The following is a 19,693-nucleotide window of genomic DNA, read 5'->3' on the forward strand; positions in this document are numbered from 1 at the left end:
GAAGACATGGCATTGGAGCAGAGCCCTGAAGGACACCGGATCTGGTGCTTGGCATTCCAGGAAGGGGACCGGCCAGTGTCAAAGCTCCGAGGTGGGCGTGAGCCCAGGAGGGGATGCTGGGCCCATGCTGGACAGAAAGATGTCCAGGGGGGTGAGAGGAGACAGCGCCATGCAGAGCCCAGAACTGTGCGCAGGTTGCCAGCGAGGAGTTCAGTGGGAAGACTCTGAGGATGAAGGAGGGGTGAGTCACTGGGTTGGTGGGTCCAAGTGTCCCTTTGCTGCTCTAAAAGAGACTCCACCAGGGGGTGGGGAGAGCCAGGCAGGCCACAGAGACCCCACTGTGGGTCCAGGCACCAGGCTCCGTGGTGCACACCTGTCATCCTAGAGGCTCGGGAGGCTGAGGCAGGAGGATCGCAAGTTGGAGGCCAGCGTCAGCCACTCAGCAAGGCCGTAAGCAACTCGGTGAGACCCTGTCTCTAAATAAAATATAAAAAGGGCTGGGGACGGGGCTCAGTGGTTCAGTGCCCCTGAGTTCAGTCCTGGTACCGAGAGAGAGAGAGAGAGAGAGAGAGAGAGAGAGAGAGAGAGAGAGAGATTAGAAAGACACACTGCTTGTATGGTTGGCTGGGACAATTCTGCTGGATCTCAGAGCCACTATGGAAGGTGACTGGAGGTTGCCCGGTGAGGGAGCCAGGGATATGAGGGGCCACTTCAGTCTGGGGCCTTGATTGATTGCGTGACTGCAGTTACCCACCCCAGTTGCCCAGGTGTGTGAAGGTCTCCAGAGGATCCCAGCCCCCGGCCATCTAGTTATTCTGGCCACCAAGTCTACCCAGTTGAGGCATCGTGCACATGGGCTAGTGTGTCATCCTGAACGTCCCCTGTCCAAACTCCTGCACTCCTGGGTCCCCCCACCCCCGCCGGCCCATCATCCTCAGATACGGTCCACTCCAACCCTGCATAGGGTGCTTCCAAAACACCTCTCAGATGCATCATTATGACCTCAGAGCAAAGCCTCATCCATGTCACATGTTGAGGGACCCTCGTGACCTGGACATTGGGACGGATATTACAGAGAGACCAGTGCATCAGGGCAGATGGGCGAGGCAGATGTGCCAGGTGGTGTCACTCAGAGATCCGGCCTCTGATAGTGCTATCATGCAGATGTTATTATTATCATCACATGCATCATTATTTTATAGAACAGGAAATGTCAATCGTGGAGGGATAAAGAAAAATCCCAAATGCCCACAGCCAGCACCTGGTGGAATTGAGACTTAACCCTAGAGAGTATTGAGAGGGCTATGTAAGTCAGCTTTCCGTTACTGTAACAAAATGCCCGAGATAAATCAAGTTGTAAGCGGAAAAAAGGTTTATTCTGGCTCCTAGTTTCAGAAGTTTCAGTCCAAGGTTGGTTGGCCCTGTTGTCTTTGGGTCTGTCATGTCCTTTTCTGTGAGCACATAGTGGAGGTGACTGTCCCATCGTGGCAGTCAGGAAGCAGGGAGAGAGAGACACAGGGAAAAGATCAGGTCCAGACTGTAATAGAAGAAGAGGTCGCACACCATGAGGTTCCCAGGGCGGAGTCTGTTTGGGGCTTTCTGTGTGTGGGGGTATGTGTGTGCACATGGAGGGTCGGTGGGAGGTGACTGGGAGGTCCTTTTCCCATAGTTGTGAGGCCACTCCTCCACCCTGATGTCCCTGTGCAGACACCCGGGGTGCCTTTAGCCCTCCCTTCCACCGGGCCCACTCCTAGATCATCCTCAACTCAGGCAAACGGCTGCCTTGATCAGTCTGGCCTCTACCCCAGGCCGAAGGAGGATGGTGACCGTCCCCCTGTGGGGTGAGGTGCTGGACGCAGGGCCAGAGCCGCTCTTTGAAGAGGTCACATTTGAAGGCATTCCTTCCTTGGTGCTGATCTTGGGCGATCCCTCCCTCCCCTGTCTCCTCGGTTCCAATGTCACCTCCTTGGGAGAAAGACCCTGTCTCCTCCACCTGTGTCCCCAGCCCTGGTATTAAAAGGTGACACTGTGGGGTCAGCTCTGCGGGGGGGTCAGATCCCAGCTCTGCCACCTCTGAGCCTCGAGATCCAGGCGGGTGGCACTTGCTGGGGTTCTTGGGGCTCTCGTTTCAACGTCATTCAGTCCTTGGTGGGCTGGGGGGGGTCCCCTGGGAAAGCTCTGCTTTGTCCTAGGACCCCAGACCAAGGGGAAGACCTGTTTTTGTGATTCAGTGGGACTCGCTGCAGAAAGCTGACCCCAGATCTCTCTGCCCAGTGGATCCCCTCTGCTGGGACCCAGGGAAGCAGAGGATGCCTCTCAGCCGCTGTGGCTCAGGTTGAGCCCAACCCCGCGACTCTGGGGCAGGTGACAATTGGCCGCGTGCTTTGGCGCCACCTGCTGGACACAGCAGGGAAGGCCGCTGAGGTTCCCTGAGCACAATAAGGCTCATCACTGTCGCGCTGGGAGCCCCCCTGGGGTGCCCAGGGTTTTCATTTTCCTTTCTTAGCTCTTTGGGAAATTTCAGCATAGAAAAAGCTTTGACTGATAAACTATTTAGTACCACGCTGGCTCAATCATCAATCAATCAATCAATCAATCATCTATCTGTATCAATATGTGGGTCCTGGGGATGGAACCCAGGGGCCCTCAACCCCTGAGCCCCGTCCCCAGCCCTATTTATTTTTTATTTAGAGACAGGGTCTCGCTGAGTTGCTCAGGGCCTTGCTAAGTGGCTGAGACTGGCCTCCACCTTGCGATCCTCCTGCCTCAGCCTCAGACGTTCACAGATCCATGCAAGGAGAGTGAGAGAAATGGCCGTAGAAGCCACGAGGTGTCCAAGCAGGGCTGTGACCCTGTCCCATGCGGGCCTTCCCTCGAGAGCCTCTTCCAGCGTTTGGCCCCATTGTGACAGGCACGGGGTTCTCTGCCCGGGGAAGTTCCTCGCTGGGTCCCATCTGTGAAAGCTCTTGCTCCTCCCCACTGTGTTGAAGCTGTCACCTCTAGGCTCTGTCTCCCAGAGGAGCACAGGTGGGACAAGATGGGGCCTGGGGATCCCTGCTCACAAAAGCTGGGCAGCCACCGGAACCCAGAACCTCCCTGTGCCCCGTCAGTCTGCTTTCCTTGACTGTGACAAAATGCCTGAGGTAATCCACCAAAAATCAGGGAAGGTCGATTCTGGGTTAGGGTTCCAGAGGGTTTCAGTCCATTATCTGGTGACCCCTAGGCTGGAGGCCACGGCAGAGGGGACCTATTCACCTAAGGTAGGGGGAAGCCAAAGGGGGGCGGGGAGGAGAAAGGGCCAGGGTCAAGGACATGCTCTGAGTGACCTAACTTTGTCCTATGAGACTCCACCTCCTAAATATTTGACCACCTCCCAGGAGTGTCACAGCCTGGGGAACCAAGCCTTGATCACCTGGGCCTTTGGGGACACTTAAGATCCAAACTGTCCACCTTCCACCTGGTCTAATAAGGACCCAGCCCCTCCCTCTGAACTGTGGCTGCACAAATCGTTTATTGAGCATCTACTACGAGGCGCCCTCTCTACCCGGTGACCTGGAGCAAGGGACTCATGTCCAAGGTCACCCTGGTGTGACAGTGTCTCTTTCCACAAAGCATCTGGAGTGTGGCTGTTCTTGGGTGCCTCTGGGTTCTCTGGGCTGCATTGTACCTCACTGGTCACTGGCCTGCTGACCGCGGGCTCCTGGTCACCTTGGGAAGAGGAGCTTATCGCGGTCCCACCCCGAGGCCTTCCTGAGGATGCTCCCTGGCCGGGGCAGCTCATCCCGTGGGCCGGGCCCTTCCTCTGGGCCTGGAATCTGTCCCTCCCTTCAGATCTCCTGGGTCAGGCCTGTGACCCTGGCCACGTGACTTCCTCCGGGGCCTGGCCCTGGTTCCCTGCCTGCCTCCCAGCCCTCTCTGCCTGGTTAGTGACTCATCCTGGGCCTGACGTACCAGGCAGGGCTCAGCTGGGGACAAGGACGCCCACAGCTTGTCATGTTGGGGAGAAAGTGCATCTTGGGGTCCAGCCCTGACCCTGGCCCAACAGCACTTGTGCCTCCAGGGAGAGCCTCTCCGCATGTCCCCTGCTCCGGGTGTGCACACACTCCCCGAGAGGCCTCTGTCCCCGATGTCCTGGAGTCGAGAAGACCTCTTTGGAGAGCTCTGAGGACACGTCCCAGTGCCACTCTGCCCTTGCTGTGTGACTTTCGGAAAGTGAATCCACTTCTCTGGGTCTTAGTTTCCCTGTTTTTTTTCAATTCAAAGAAAAAAGCCTCCATCTTTAGAACGTGTGACGGTTAAATAAAATGACACACGTGTCCTGGTGCCTGGGCCCCAGCGCCAAAGGATAAAATGGGGATCTCTGGGGAGCAGATCTCAGGAATTGGATTCTATTAAAACTCAGGGAGGCTGGGGCCGGGGCTCAGGGACAGAGCACTTGTCTAGCACGTGCGAGGCTCTGGGTTCGATCCTCAGCACAGCATAAAAATAAATAAATAAATAAATAAAGGTTTTGGGTCAACTAAAAAAATATTTTTTGGGGGTGCCAGGGATTGAACTCAGGGGCACCTGACCCCTGAGCCCCATCCCCAGCCCTCTTTTGTATTTTATTTAGAGACAGGGTCTCACTGAGTTGCTCAGGGCCTTGCTTTTGCTGAGGCTGGCCTCCAACTCGCGATCCTCCTGCCTCAGCCTCCCCAGCCGCTGGGAGGACAGGTGTGCACCACCGTGCCTGGCTCTTTACTCTTGATGCCAACATTCAAGTCCTAAACCTCAGGGCCCCTGTGTCTCCCCTGAGCAAAAATTTTTTTTGTACCAGGGACAGAACCAGGGGTGTTTGACCACCGAGCCCCGTCCCCAGCCCCCCTTTTAAAAAAATGCATTTTGAGACAGAAATTTTTAATCACCAAGTGGACGTGGTCTTCTATCAAATACGGGTTTGGGTCACCAAAGAAAGAGGTCACGAAAATGAATAAAAATAAAAACCCCATCAACCTAACGCACCTGGTGCGCCCTGGGCGCAGTGTGATCTCCCCACGTTGGACGTGCGGAGCCGCGCATTGGACACCAGGTGGCGCCAGAGCTGCGGGTAAACTCTCCCTGCAGCCACAGCCTTGGGCTCTGCTCATCAGCCTGGTTCCCGGAAAACCTTCAGGATTCCTCTTAAGAGCAGCAACTAGTTTTAGTGTAACTCAGTGAATTTGATGCATGGGATGAATTTTCCCGCCAGGAAAGGGAGGATTATTGCACTCTGCCCAGAGTGTTTTGGGTCCATTTTCTTGGAAAGCAAAATACACAATGAGATCCCCAAGTGAGATGAGGGTCTGAATTCAGCCTTGGCCTCAAACTCATCTTGAAATGTGAGTCTTCTTGGAGTCCAGGTTTCCTTCCATCTTCCAGGAAACCAGTGGCATTTCTCCAAACTCCAGAGGTCCACGTAGAAAATCGATCCTCAAGATTTTGTCTTGCAATTCTGGATCTCAAGCCCAGGACCCCCATAGGTGCTAGGTAAATTCTTAGAGAGACCCTGTCTCAAAATTTTAATAAAAGGGTTGAGGACATAGCTCAGTCACAGAGTGCCCCCCGGGGTTCAATCCCAGGGACCCAAAAGAAAAAAATTGCTAAGGAAATGTGACATGTGAAAGATTGGAGAATAGAGGGTGACTTTTAAGAATTCAGAACTCAAGTAGATATTTGCTTAAAAGTTTAAATGGCCTCCAATTCGCGATCCTCCTGCCTCAGCCTCCCGAGCCGCTGGGAGGACAGGTGAAATTTTTTTTAAAAAAATTTCAACCTTTAATTGACGTGACATCTTGACTTATATCTGGAGTACACTATTATAAATCTATACAGGTTTAAATTGTTTTGTGATCACATTATGGTAATTAACCATAATTTATTTTCTCAAATTGTATCATTTCTAGGTAGTAACGAGGCTCAGAATTCTTCCCCTCTACTGAGTTGTTTTTAATACATAAAAATGTCATGCGTCCTTTTGCACAAACTTGTTTGAATTACTAATTCAAATGATGCTTGAAAGAATTATATTATATCTAACTATTTAGAGTCAACATATAAATATTTATTTATGACATTTTAACGTGAAAATGTGCAGTGATTGTTGTGAAATTGCTTTCTCTCATGCCATATTTGGAAAAGGGAGGGTTTGCTTTCATTGCATTTAATTCATTTAAAAAGTTGAGGAACCCAAATACAGTAAAACTCTTATAGCCTGCTAAAATCACCTGTAAATTGGTGCATCCGATGGAATTATATTCGTGTTACTTCAAATAATGTAGTTACGGAAATATAAAAATTTTGGATAAAGTAGGGATGAGAAGAAGACATGGATTTTCAATGCTGTTCAGAAATTAAGACCTCAGTTCATCGTTGCTTTAAAATGACTGGAAAGTCCTATTTTTCTGAAGGTAAAATTCCACAATAGCAGCAAGAAAAATGAGTCTCCTTTCTCCAGAGCAGAAACAAGAGTGAGAGGACATTTCTAACTACAAAACCTAACTGTGCAGAATGGGCGAGGTCAGACACGTCTGGTGTTATCCCACTGGGTCCAACATTTTTTGGTGGAGGATGTGTACCCAGGGGTGTGTGTCCACTGAACCACATTCTAAGTCACCCCCACCTCTTTTTAAAATTAAGAGACAGGATCGTGCTAAGTTGCACAGGGCCCTGCTGCATGGCTGAGGCTGGCTTTGAAATCGCGATCCTCCTGCCTCAGCCTCCCATGCTGCTGGGATTTCAGGCGTGCACCACCACATCCAGCTTCTCTCCAAATTTTCTATCACACACTAATGTATCCATTCAACAAACCCATCAAATACATGCAACTTACTCACTGAACTATTACATGTAAGTATTTTAAAGATAGGTATGTAGCTATGTCTGGGTTAATATCTCATTTTTATTAGAAAGGCATGGGGGTGCGTGCCTGTGATTGCAGCATTTGGGAGGCTGAGGCTAAAGGATCGTAACTGCAAAGCCAGCCTCAGCCACTGAGCGAGGCCCTAAAAATCTTAGCAAAACCTTCTCTCTAAATAAGATTATAAAAAGGGCTGAGGATGTGGTTCAGGGGTTAAGCACCCAGGGTTCAATCCCTGGTACCAAAATAATAAGACTTTGCTGAGTCCTTGTCATGTCCTTAAAACTCACCAGGGCTCCCGTCACCTTCTGTATCCTAAGGTAAAAATGGAAGAAAGAGATCCTGAAGGTCGACTGGCCCAAAGCTGTCAGGACTGGGACATGCAAATGTACCTGCAGGAGGATCTGTGTCCCTGATGAGCTCAATAAAGACACGAGTCAAGTGCAATTTGCTTAAAGGTGAAGAACATAACAGGGTGCACATTTTTTTTCTCTGCAAATGCATTTGCATGAAAAGATGCCATTAAAAAAAAATATGCATGAGCCTACAGACCTGAGTGGGATGAGGCTCAACTTCTCTAAATAGTCTTCCTAACAAAATGCCTCTCAGACCATTCATTATTAGGGAAATGGGAAGAAGAATTCTTTCTCCCTCCAATATGCAAATTTCCATGGCAGCCTCTGGAAGCCACTCCTCCTTCTCTCTTTTCCCTTCATCGCCCAACCATGCCTGGATTCTATTTGATGCAAATTACAAAAATTTCCTTTAGACATTAAAAAAAAAATGACCATATGTCCTAGAAATCGTTCCTTGGGATGACCTTGAATTTTCATGGGGATATCTTCCTGCAAGGGAGATTTCTTGGGCTCTCTCCATGCATCCTCATCCAGGAACATGGCACGTACAGTAAACTGTACAATATTTGGTAAATTAAAGTCATATAAAGTTGCATTGGAAAGAAGACCCTCCAAAGCAAAGAGAGTCAGTCTCTTGGACGACCCGGATTTACGATAGCTTTCTGTTGCCTTCATTCTGGTTGGTTTAGGAACAAGGTGATTTTCTTAGCACATCCTCCCAGAAAATACCAAGAATTGCACCCTCTGAAGTCAGATGGCTTGCAAGGGTCAATAAGATCTGCCCTTGAAAGGGTGAGTATCCGACCTTGAGAAGCCCAGGAGCCTGAGCTCATGTCACCTGTAAACGGCAGCCAGACTCATCAGGTGAGTCCTGGAGATCGAGTGGCTGCAACAGGGTGAAGCACGTGTGCAAATCCGGGAGGGCTTCCTGCCACCAGTGGTCCCTGTGGAATGGCTCTGTTTTTCACAGCTGACCCTCATGCGTGTCACTTGGTCGACTTCACAGAGTTCTCTTAATATCGGATCCCCTCCATCACCCACTCAGAAAGGCTGAGAAATCTCCAGAATGTCTGAGTCTGTTGGAAATCTCAGTCCAGAGACAGGTGGTGGAATTTTAGGTCTATTTGAATCCCCCTCTACAGCTGCATGATTTTGATATTTTTCTTATCACAAGTTGGCCCATGGGAGCCAAGTCCAGTTATTAAATATTAAGCAAGAACACACTTGGATATTTTTTTCCTAGTTCAATAGGTGGAATCTCTGTGGTCCACAGAACCATAATTCACACAGTTTCAGGTTCCCTGCATTTTAAGGTGATAATTAAGAATAAGGATCCAACCTAACCTGGAAGTCTGAGTCCTCTCAGAGTCCAGGTTTTTCTCCTACTTCCAGAGAGCATGGGTATTTCTCCAGACTCAAGAGGCCCAGGTATAAAATTGATACTGAATTTTTTTTTCTTGCATTGCAGAGGATCAAGCCCAGGACTGCACACATGGCAGGCAAGGTCTTTACCACTGAGCCCCACCCCACCCCATATTCTAGAACATTCTTTATGGACTTACTGGCAGAGTATTTTCCTGGAGAACATACGTATTTCCTTTCATCCAAGCCTCTCCCATATCTAATGACTGAGATTTAATGTGTGTTTTCCCATTCAGAACCACAATATCACCTGAAAAGCAATGTCTTAAGGTTAAAGCAGCTCATGAGCTTACACATGTGAACGGTGGATACTAAGGAATCCCCACCAGCTCATGAGGCTCGGACAGAAGGGTCCTGAGTTCAAGGCCAGACTCAGCAACTCAGTGAGACCCTATGCAACTGAGCAAGAACCTGCCTCTCAGTAAAATATAAGAAGGGCTGAGAATGTCGTTCAGAGTGTAAGCATCTCTAGGCTCAATCCCTGATATAATAATAATAATAATAATAGCTTCAAAGGAGCATACCTTGGTTTTGCATGGCCCTGTAGTTAGCCCTCCCCACATGGCCTTCTGGATACTAAGGTAAAGAAGGACAAATGAGATTGGGGAGGGGTACTGGTCCTGCTTTATTTGGGTTTGGGACTGAGGGGAAATTGGGCAGCAATCTCTAATTTGTGGCACACTTCTATCTTGGAAACTATGAAAAGCACAAGGGAGAAATAGCTTGCACATCAGAGAAGGCAGGGACATCACCCACCAGGTGACCTGCTGTGGGCAGAGCCCCTGAGAAATACCCAAGCTTCATGGATGTGGAGCAGAAAAACCTGGAGAAGACTTGGGTATGTGAATGAGAACTACTCCTGAAAAACCTGCCTGAAAATAATTCATTGTTTCTGTAAATTGGAAGGATTTGAGGACAGGTCAGAGTTCCCAATGGCAGTAAGACACTAACAGTATTTTTCAAGTCTGTCTTGAGCAAACTAAGAAGAAAAAATTACTTTTCTAACATCAACCAGAAACTCCAAAGGAGCATCATCACGACACTGAACCATCATTACCAAGAGACCAACACGTACCTGCAGGAGAAGGTCTCCATGATTAACCGATTCATGACGTGAGTCAATTCCAAGATGCTTAAGGAAGAAGAAAAGGAGATAAGTTCCCATTTTATCTGTAAATGCATTTGCATGAAAAGATGTACTTAAAAAAAAAAAACCTGAGCATTCAGACCTGCACAGGATGAGCTCCAACATCTCCAAGTCTTCTTTCTAATAATATTTATTAGATTCTCTTCAAATACATTCAATCTTAGGGAATTGGGAAGGAGAATAATGTAAGTGAATAATGAAAAGAGAAAATACAAATGGCCATAGATATTCTTCCAACCAAAGTATTGCAAATTGCATTCCAGGGTCTTTTGGAGCAGCAAAAGGTTTTCACCATCAGGTTCACTTATCTTTTTAATATATCATGTTAAAGAGATGTCAAGGTCACGGCCTTCTCCCTTGAAATTTGATAATGGGCAGAACATATGCTTTGGATGGGGCACCATTAATTTTCATTTTAAATAATGTAGAACCAGAAAGATTTTATGAAAATCTAAAAATAAATGCTTGTAGCCATGGGAGGCACTAATTTCCCCTCTCAAATGTAACAGAGGACGTAACTTAGGAAGGCTTCTTTCAGTGCATTTTACAGAGGACTATTGTCTGGTGGAGTATAGTGGTCAGAGCTGGATGTCTCTTCTCAAGCAACCAGAAATTGCACTAAGAGACCCAATTTTCCCCCTTCCCTTCTCCTCCCAGAAGCCCGTGCACCTACTCCCTACATCTGTGCAGAGAGAGGCACCTACCTGGATGGATGGACGCAAGGCACTTGGTGCACCTGAGAACAACCTGCCTAATTTTAAGAAAAGGGTGCTGTGAGCTCATCTCTCTGCAGCCTGTCATTTTAGCATCCTTAGTAAGGTGACAGGATCCCTCTGGGGAGCTCAGGATGATGGAGTCCCCAGAGGAACATTTCACTTTCCCCTTGATTGGATACTGTTCTGGATAATAACCATCTGGGGAGACGGGTGCTCCAATTTTCTCTTAAGTTCCCTTGACAAAAAATAGTTTGTACCGACACAACTTTTCTCCACTGGATCCAAAGTTCAAATGAGCCCACAGCCATTCCACAGGATGTGATGCCTGGATTTTGGGGAGAGAGAGAGACTCCTGGTGTCCCTGTGGCTCTGAAGGTCCACTCACTGCAGTGGTCTGATGGGCCCCCTCTTTCCCACTCCATTCTCGTATGGGTCACCTGGTTTCTTCATGCTACTGCTCAGGTACTTCGTGATTTCCATCCTTAAAATTTCTGTGCATTCCATGAAAGTGCACATGGAACAAAACAGAAAAACAGAGGCAGATCTGGAGGCTGGGGTTGAGGTCCAACGGCAGGGAGGCCACAGACGTGACACTCAGGCAGAGTCTGAGCCCAACTCCTCCCTGCTGGGAACCTGAGTGATCAACCCTCAAGATGTTGATATGTTGTGTCAATATTCTCATGGACCCCCTAAAGATTTTTTAATTCATTTCTGATTTCTTCTGATATCCATTGGTCATTCCATAGTATGTTATTTAGTCTCTATGTGTGAGAGTAATTTCAATTTTTATTTTATTGTTGATTTCTTTTTTTAAAAATATTTAGTTTTTAGTAGTGGCTGGACACAATACATTTATTTATTTATATGTGGTGCTGAGAATCGAACCCAGGGCCTCCCACATGCTAGGTGAGCGCTCTACAGCTGAGTCCCAGCCCCAGCCCTTTATTATTGATTTCTAAATTTATTCCACTAGGATTTGATAGGATGCAAGGTATTATCCCTGTGGTTTGGTGTTTACTGAGAGTTGCTTTGTGGCCTGAGATATGGTCCCTTTTAGAGAAGCATCTGTGTTCTGCTGAGAAGAAAGTGCATTCCATCATTGATGCATGAAATGCTCTGTATGTCTGTGAAGTCCAAGTGACTGGTTGGATCATGTAGTTCTCTACGGTCTTTGTTGAGTAGTTGTTTGGTGGATCTGTGCATCAGGAGAGCGGTGTGTGAAAGGGACCCAGAATTATTCTGTTGTGACGGATATCATTGTTGAAGTGGAGAAGGGTTTGTTGGATGTATGCAGATGCTCCATTGTTTGGGGCATAAATGTTCAATATTTATGTTTTGTTGATGTCTAATTTTTCTCAGCCATCTGAAATGTCCTTCTTTGTCCCTTCTGATGACCTTTGGCTTGAAGTCCATTTTATCTGATAGGAGGATGGACCCCCCTGCTTACTTACCTATGAGACCCATGTGAGTGATGATTTTAGCTCATTTACCTTCCAATTATCCTTGAGACATGATTTGCATTTCCAGTCATTTTGGTTTCTTTCTTGTTTTTAAGTTGAGTTGGTTTCTCCTTTGATATTTTTCTTCATTTAGTATAGTTCTTCCCTTTGCTGGTCTTGACTTATATTTTTCATTTCTTCTTCATGAAACATTTTATCGAGTATATTTCGTTCGACAGGCTTTCTCGTGGTGAATTCTTTTCAACTTTGTTTATCATGAAAGGTTTTTATTTCACCATCGATTCTGAGGTTTTATTTTTCGGGGTATATAGTATTCTTGGCTGGCATTCATTTTCTTTCAGGGCTCAGAATGTATTATTCCAAGAAATCCTAGTTTTCAGATTCTTGGTTGAAAAAATCAGCAGAGATCCAGATTGGTTTCCCCTCTAAGTGTGTCCCATTATATTCTCTGAAAAGCCTTTAAAATTCTATCCTTATTTTTATATCAGGCATTTTCATAATAATGCACCTTGGTGTGGGTCTGTTGTAATTTTGTATATTTGGGGTTCTGTGCATCTCTTGTATTTGATTTTCTTTTTTATTTATTTTGTTTATTCATTTTTATGTGGTGCTGAGGATTGAACCCAGTGCTTCACAGGTGCAACGCAAGCGCTCTACCCCTGAGCCACAACCCCAGCCCCTCTCCTTCAGTTTCAAGGTTATATATTTTTGTCTTCTTTTCCTGAAACTCTGTCTTCCATGAGATCCAGTCTGCTGCTGATGCTTTCCCATGAATTTTCAAGTTGGCTCACTGACCCCTTCATTTTGAGGATTTTGGACTGATTCTTCTTGAGGATGTCTACCTCCTTATTAAAGGGATCGTTCACTTTTTTGTATTTTCTCTGATTTTCTTTCTTGCATCACATTTTATCTTGCAGACCAACTTTACCATGAACCTTTCTGAGTTCCATCTCTGACCCTTTGTCCACGAGGTATCCATGGAGTCGGGTGCTGAGGTATTCTGTGCTTTTGGGGTGGTTTGTTCCCTCGCCTGTTCATACTGTTTGGTGGTCTCCCCATCTCTCTGGATATATCGGAAGCCATCGGATTCCTACCTAATGAGCTCACAGCGCCTCTGTGTTCCAGTACCTCACAGACTCGGGGATGGGAGCCCCACCGTGACACCAACTTATACAGACAATATACCGCAGAGGGCTAGGTCCACAGTTCCTAGGTGATATCTACAGTGTCAGTTGTTGCAATGTCCAGGAAGAAGGTTGAGCCATCTGCATCAGTTAAAAAAAAAAAGTAAAATAATCATGAATCAGGTCTGGCCTAGATAAAGACTAGAAATGGGGAGAGAGAAACAAGGGTGTATATATATATGAGTCACTTAGTACACAAATAATCTTCAAAAAAAAAAAGAAAAGAAAAATCAAAAATCAAAACAAAATAACAACAGCAAAAGGAAAGTGAGAAATCTTGGTGAAATGTTCATGAATGAAGGAGTCCTTTCCTCCGTGGTGGAGAAGATAATCAGTGAGCATGGGATTGTCCCTTCTTGGGTGATGGGCATGGGTGGGCTGGGGCTGTGGCTGGGTGGTGACGCAGCTGGCTACATCCAGTGGGCCTGGCTGGCCTGGGCTTGTGGATCAGGGCTGGTCGATGGGCCTGGCTGGCCATTGATGAAGCAGGGGAGTAAGCAGGGCTGGGCAGGCCAGGCAGCAAAGTGGTGGCCAGGCAGCCTGGGCGATGGGCTGGTGGCGCATCTCTAGGCCTAGTAGGAAGATCAGTGGTTTAGGTAGGGGACCTGGGTGGTAGGGGACTTGGATATGGGTGGCCAAGGGGCTTGGTTGTGTGCTGGACTGATGCTAGATCTAGTGTTTACCATGGACCTGGGGAACTGGTGGGTGATGGACCAGGTGGGACAGGCGAGTGCTAGTGGCCTGTTGGGTATCAGAAACTGGGCAGCTGCTGGACCTGGTGGGTTCTAAGGACCCAGGGAGCTTGGAGGGCTCTGGGGACTGGGCTGGTTCTGGGACCCAGCAGAGACCAGCCTGAGTGGGCCCCAGGAACTCAGATGGCACTGGACTGGCAGTCTCTGGGGCCCACTGGTCGGACTGCTATAGCTGGCCTGGTTATTCTTTGTGAGTCACAGGACTCACAGGGTTGGGGAGAGTTGGGGTCCCTCTAGCATCTCCAACTTGTGTCCTTCTGGGCAAAATGCTCTCGGTTTCTGATTTTCCAAGGTTTGGAAGGCTACTTAAGCCTTGCTAGGCTCACATAGGTTCATGTGGACCTTGCTCTGGACACACAGGACTGGGTTTCCAGTCCCCATTGGTTCCTTGGAACTGAAGATGGTTTACTTATTTCAAGTAAACCATCTTAAGCTCCCATCTATTTCTATAGTGAGTTTAATCTATGGCTCTCCCAGTCCTCAGAGTGTGTATTATTGGGTTGTCTTGTTATTTTCTGCTTCGACCTCACGAGTTCCTATTAATCTCCACCAAGGAAGAGATAAGTGCTATCCCAAGAATTTTATTTCACATCTTGATTTTCCTTCTCTTGTCTCCATAAATAAATTCAAAATAATTTTTTTCAGCTTTTACTTCTCTGACCTGAGATCCTGAGAAAGAATCTATACACTGAAATGCTTTTCAGTCATTCAGAAGGAGCTGCTGATTCTTCACATTGTATAATTATGAAGACAGTTCAAACTCACATTTCTAGCAAACGTCTAATAGCGTTTTCTTTTTATACAGATACACTTCGTCTCAGTTTTGATCTCCCAAAAGTAAACCAGTGGTGCTCTGGCTATGGGGGGGGGGGCGGTGTGTCAAGGTGGATCAAAGACCAGGGGCTGCGATTGCTTAATTTTACAACCAAAGTGGTGAGAGTAGTGACCGCCTCTTCCTGACTTCCAAAGTGTCCCATGGTGTCCTCTCTCCAAAGAGAAAGGAAATGTTAGTGGAGAGGTGACGGTGAACTTGTTCTGTGTGATGACAAGAAATGACATCTGCCCTTTCTTGTACCCAATGTCCATCAGTAAATGAGGATGCAAATCACAGTATTTATATTTATTTCAGGACCTTCTTCTCCCTGATGGGAATCTTCCGGGACATCTTCCTCATGGGGCTCATGGCCGCCTCCAGTGGGTACATGGTGGCCCTCCTGTGCAGGCATAAGAGGCAGTGCCAGCACCTCCACACCACCAGCCTGTCCCCGAGAGCCTCCCCAGAACTGAGGGCCACCAGGACCATCCTGCTGCTCATGGGACTCTTTGTGCTCATGTACTTTGTGGACTGTGTGTTCTCCTCCTCTTCGGGACAGATGCACAGCGAGGACCCCACTCGCCTGGGGGTCCAGATGCTGGCGGGCAATGGCTACGCCACCCTCAGTGCCTTGATACTCATCTGTGCTGATCCACAGACACTCAGGTTCCTCCAGTGCACATTAGAAAAGGAGAGGAAGTATTTATGCCGGGCTGGGCGACCCGTCATTTTGTCGTCCCACATCATTTATTTCTAAATGTCCACAAACGTTTTTATGTTGAAAAAAAAAATGGGCTGTTTTGTTACTGTGCCTGCCCAAGGCTGATACCTTGCACTGTCCAAGTAACACTGCAGATTCTGTCATCAAAATCATACCTGTATTCTCCATGTATTTTTTCAACTGCATTTTGTATTTTAATTTTGGTCTATATTATTTTATTTTCATCTGAATGATAAACCCATCATGAGGGTAGAAAAGGAAGAATTAGCCAATCTTAGCCTGGCTCCTGCACAAGGATTCAAATTCATAAAGCATGTCACAATAAAAATAAATAAGTAACAGGTACTATCTGTGCACACACATTTTATGTATATATTAACCATTAATTACCATAGTCATGTTGAGAGGGCAGGGTCTTGCTGAGTTGCTTTATGCCTTGCTAAGAGGCTGAGGCTGGCTTTGAACCCATGATCCTCCTGCCTCAGCCTCCCATGCTGCTGGGATTACAGGTGTTGGCCATTACACCCACCAATGACCTTTAGTTTAAGTGGCACTCAGGAGTCACAGCAAAAGCTACAGAGAACCCGGAGCTAAAATGCCAACCCCAGTCCCGCACCCTTCTATCTCTAAAGCACAGAGGATGGCAGGTTTTAACCTGTGGTGACGTGGCCTTAACTCAACAAGTCTGGCTGCTGGATTGAACCCAAGGTCAATGTGAAAGCTGTTCAGTGGCAGCATTTGTCACCCCCTGGAGGACAGCCCAAGACACCTTCTTCCTCCACCTAGCGTGTGAAGACTCCAGCTGCATTTCTGTGGGTACTGCAGGGGGCTCCATGGTCACTGGTCCCCAAGAATGAAGGAGGCTGCCATTCCTCCTGACTCTCAAAATGTCCACTCTAACCAGAGGAAGAATGTCCGACATGGGGGCCTCCATCTTGCAAGTTACCAACCCTGTGCCAGAAGATACTCAGATACTGTTTTCTGCTTCTTAGGAGGAAATCTTGCTCTGCTGCAGAGGCTGGTCTTGAACCCCTGAGCTCCAGGGATCCTCCTGCCTCAGCCTCCTGAGTAGCTGGACCCACAGCTGGACCTGCTGGGCCCAGCTCAAACATGGCAGCAGATTCAAAGTCGTGCTGAGCCTACGGTATTGCCTGCCCCTCCAGCAGTGTCTTCTGACCTCACACCACGGGCTGTGACCCTGCACCCCTGGGGCACTGGTGAGTTCTTTCCTGGGCTGGGGATCTAGCTCAGTTGGTAGGGTGCTTGCTTTGCAGGCACAAGGCCCTGGGTTCAATCCCCAGCAACATACACACAGCTCTTTGCTTTTTAGCAATTAGGATAGCCATTCTGGTGATTAGGGGCACTTGGTAAGGTCCTTCCATCTCAGTTGAAGCTTGTCTTCTTTACAGGTCTTGATTAAATCCACGATGCCACGCTGCACGGGATGGATCGTGAACTCCAGGGGAGGCGTCTGAGCCCGAGTTCATAATGAACGCACCAGCAAACAGACAGACAATCTCGAAACATCCACAGATCAAGTCTGCCCACGCAGGAGGTCAAAAAGGTTGTAGGTGTCAAATGGACTCAGAATAGATTGATTGTGACTCTGAGGGAACTTGTTGTGATGTCCATCAGGCAGGCCCATAGGAAAGCCCTTCCTCCACCATCTCCCAGGGCCACTTACTGTTGGATGGACTGACACAAAGGTACATCTCAAGTCACAGAAAAGAACTATCATCTGATCCCGTGAATGCCCACGTCTGGCTGTGTGTGGTTGGACTCTCCTGCCAGGCGTCTGAGACCAAGTTGGACCATTTTCCTATCTACTCTGAGATTTGTGGGGTATCACTCTTGGGAACCTGGGAGAACCCTCTTGGCCCCTTTCGCTGTTTCTCTACGAGTTGGGCCATGTGACAGGATGGGTCAGAGTCTTGCTGAACAACTGTTGCTTCTCTTGATGTATCCAAAAATATTTCCCTGTCCACTCAGTGACCCTCCTCTGTGCAGAATGTGCTCTGGCTGGATTCTGTTTTCTGAGGTCCTTTCAATCCCTCTGAACACGCTTTTGGGTGCCTCACACCAGTGCTGTAGGGACCTGAGAGGGACACCATATCTCCCTGGATCCTGGCTGACCCCAGAGAGCCAGGGCCCAAATATTGGCTTCTATTTCCTTGACCCTTTTACTTCCTTAACTTTGGTCTCCAGGATTTGGTTTTAAACATCGAGCAAGTCAGTTTCTGCAGTCTTGAAGTGGGAGTCCTGGGTTTGCATTTCAGTGCATATCATTTTATAGTGACCCCTTCAACTTAATCAGGGTCATTGTTAATACTGAAAGTGGGTTGTATCTTCTATCTAAAGGCTAATTGACTCCACTGAACTCAGGTGTTCTTTTAGATGCAGTGTTTCTGCAAAAACACCAAACAGGCTACAGCTACAAAGTTTTACAAAGAAAATACAGAATGAAATTAAAAAGAGTAAAAGTGTGTTCAGTTGGTATAGTAGCTATGAACCCAAAAATGCATTTTATCCAAATCTTTTATGAGTCCCATATTATATCCCTGGTTCTTTTTTTTTACATGACAGGAATCTTTACAATAAAAAAATGTATCTTGTGAATGTAACATTAATTGTGCTTCATTCTGGCCTACTTTGGAGACATCCTGACTTGGTGCAAGGTGAGAGGCAGAGCATTATCTCAGGGGAGGTGAGGTCCATGGCAAATTTTAGGTAAAATGCTTTATTTCTGCAGCTGATCTTTGCCTTAAAATATCTTAAATGGCAGCCTTCAGCCATTTTCCCCTTGAAGGAGCCTGCCTGACCCCCACATTGGAGAAACAAATCCCTGATGATTTTGCAGGATCTGGTGTACTCCCCTCTGAGCCCATCAGGGACCACCAGGTGAAGAGGCTTCTCCAGTGAACTTGAGGTCGAGACCATTGCATGGCCAGTTTACACTAAGTACCCACGGGTGTGTGTGCACGTGCTTATTTGGAGTTTGCTGGCATCAGAATCCCCAGGAGAAGGCCTTGTTCACATCCACAGGGCTCCCCACTCCCCCAGTTCAGATGCAGCCCACCTGGGATGTGACCTGAGCACGTGTATTTCTAACCAGTGTCCAGGAGATGGTGAGGGCCTTCCTTAGAGCCCATGGGAGGCAGGAGTGAGGTCGAGGGGGTCTCTGGCCACCTGCCTCTGGAACCCCAGGCAAGCGCTTTGCTCTATCTGATTGCCACACTCCAGCTGGTGGGATGAGAAGTTTGGACGCGTCTAACGCCTTGTCCCAGGTTAAGAGTCAGTCCTGAGTCCCATTATGCCATAAGGAGTCTAGGCCCTGGTGCCTCCTGTGTGAAACCTCCCGTGCACCCAGGAAGCACCTGGGGGACCACAGCTGCAGGCTTCACTCCTGCTTTGGGGATGCAAACGGGCTGCAGAAGACAGGCAGGCTCCCACCAGCCTCATCTCCCCTCTCTATCAGGGGACCTTGAGCAGGGGACTCCTCTCTGACTGCATTCTGGTGTGGAAGGGTCCCTGAGAAGTCACTTAGAAGCACTGATGTTCCTCTGTCAGGTTTAGCGAGTGGAGGTGGGCGGAGCCCAAGTGCTGGGCGGAGCGATCCAGCTAAGGCCAACCCTTAGGAGCAGCGGGCAGGGCGGGGCCTAGGGAGGGAGTGGAACCTGAGGAATGGGCGGAGCTGGGGGCGGAGCTGAGTGGAAAGCGTGGAGCCCGGCGAATGGGCGGTGCTGGGGGCGGGGCCGAGCAGAGCGAGGGGAGCCCAGTGAATGGGTGGGGCTGGGGGCGGAGCCAAGCGAAGCCCAGCGAATGGGTGGAGCTGGGGGCGGAGCCGAGTGGAGCCCCACCCCTAGGAGGAGCGGGGGGCGGGGCCAGCGGAACCACTCGCGAGGAGCGCCCCGCCCTGGGCTCCCAGGTGAGCGCCGCACGAGGACCAGAAGCTGAGGGCGGGGCGGGCGCGTCCTTAAGAGGGAAGGAGCCTGACAGGCCGTGGGTCTGGGAATCCCGCCAGAGGTCGCTGTGGACCCTGCCGACAGTGTGCCTTTGGGCTCCAGCGGCCCAAGAAGTGACCCCAGAGTCCGCTCCGCCGGCCGCAGTTCCCCCCTCACACGGGAGGCCGCGGAGGGAGGCCGAGGACCCGCTGCGCAGCCTCCTTCGTCCCTCCTCACGGACGCGGTGGACTCTCCGTGTGTCCAGGTGGGTTGGGGTCCGGGGGTCTCTGGGAGGGTCCTGGTTGG

At 48.6% G+C, this 19,693-nt stretch overlaps 1 long non-coding RNA gene across 1 annotated transcript; it reads left to right on the top strand.

Annotated features, from left to right (window-relative positions):
• Positions 1-100: 100 nt before the first annotated feature.
• On the top strand, positions 101-18,062 carry LOC124102437 (uncharacterized). Its single transcript, XR_006854876.1, has 3 exons — positions 101-241; positions 15,041-16,663; positions 16,856-18,062. It is a non-coding gene; the product is annotated as an uncharacterized LOC124102437 (long non-coding RNA).
• Positions 18,063-19,693: the final 1,631 nt, after the last annotated feature.

Source organism: Marmota monax, unplaced genomic scaffold (genome assembly GCF_021218885.2).
Source record: "Marmota monax isolate L192 unplaced genomic scaffold, Marmota_monax_Labrador192_F-V1.1 WCK01_AAM20220418_F8-fsc00370, whole genome shotgun sequence".
Taxonomy (NCBI): domain Eukaryota; kingdom Metazoa; phylum Chordata; class Mammalia; order Rodentia; family Sciuridae; genus Marmota; species Marmota monax.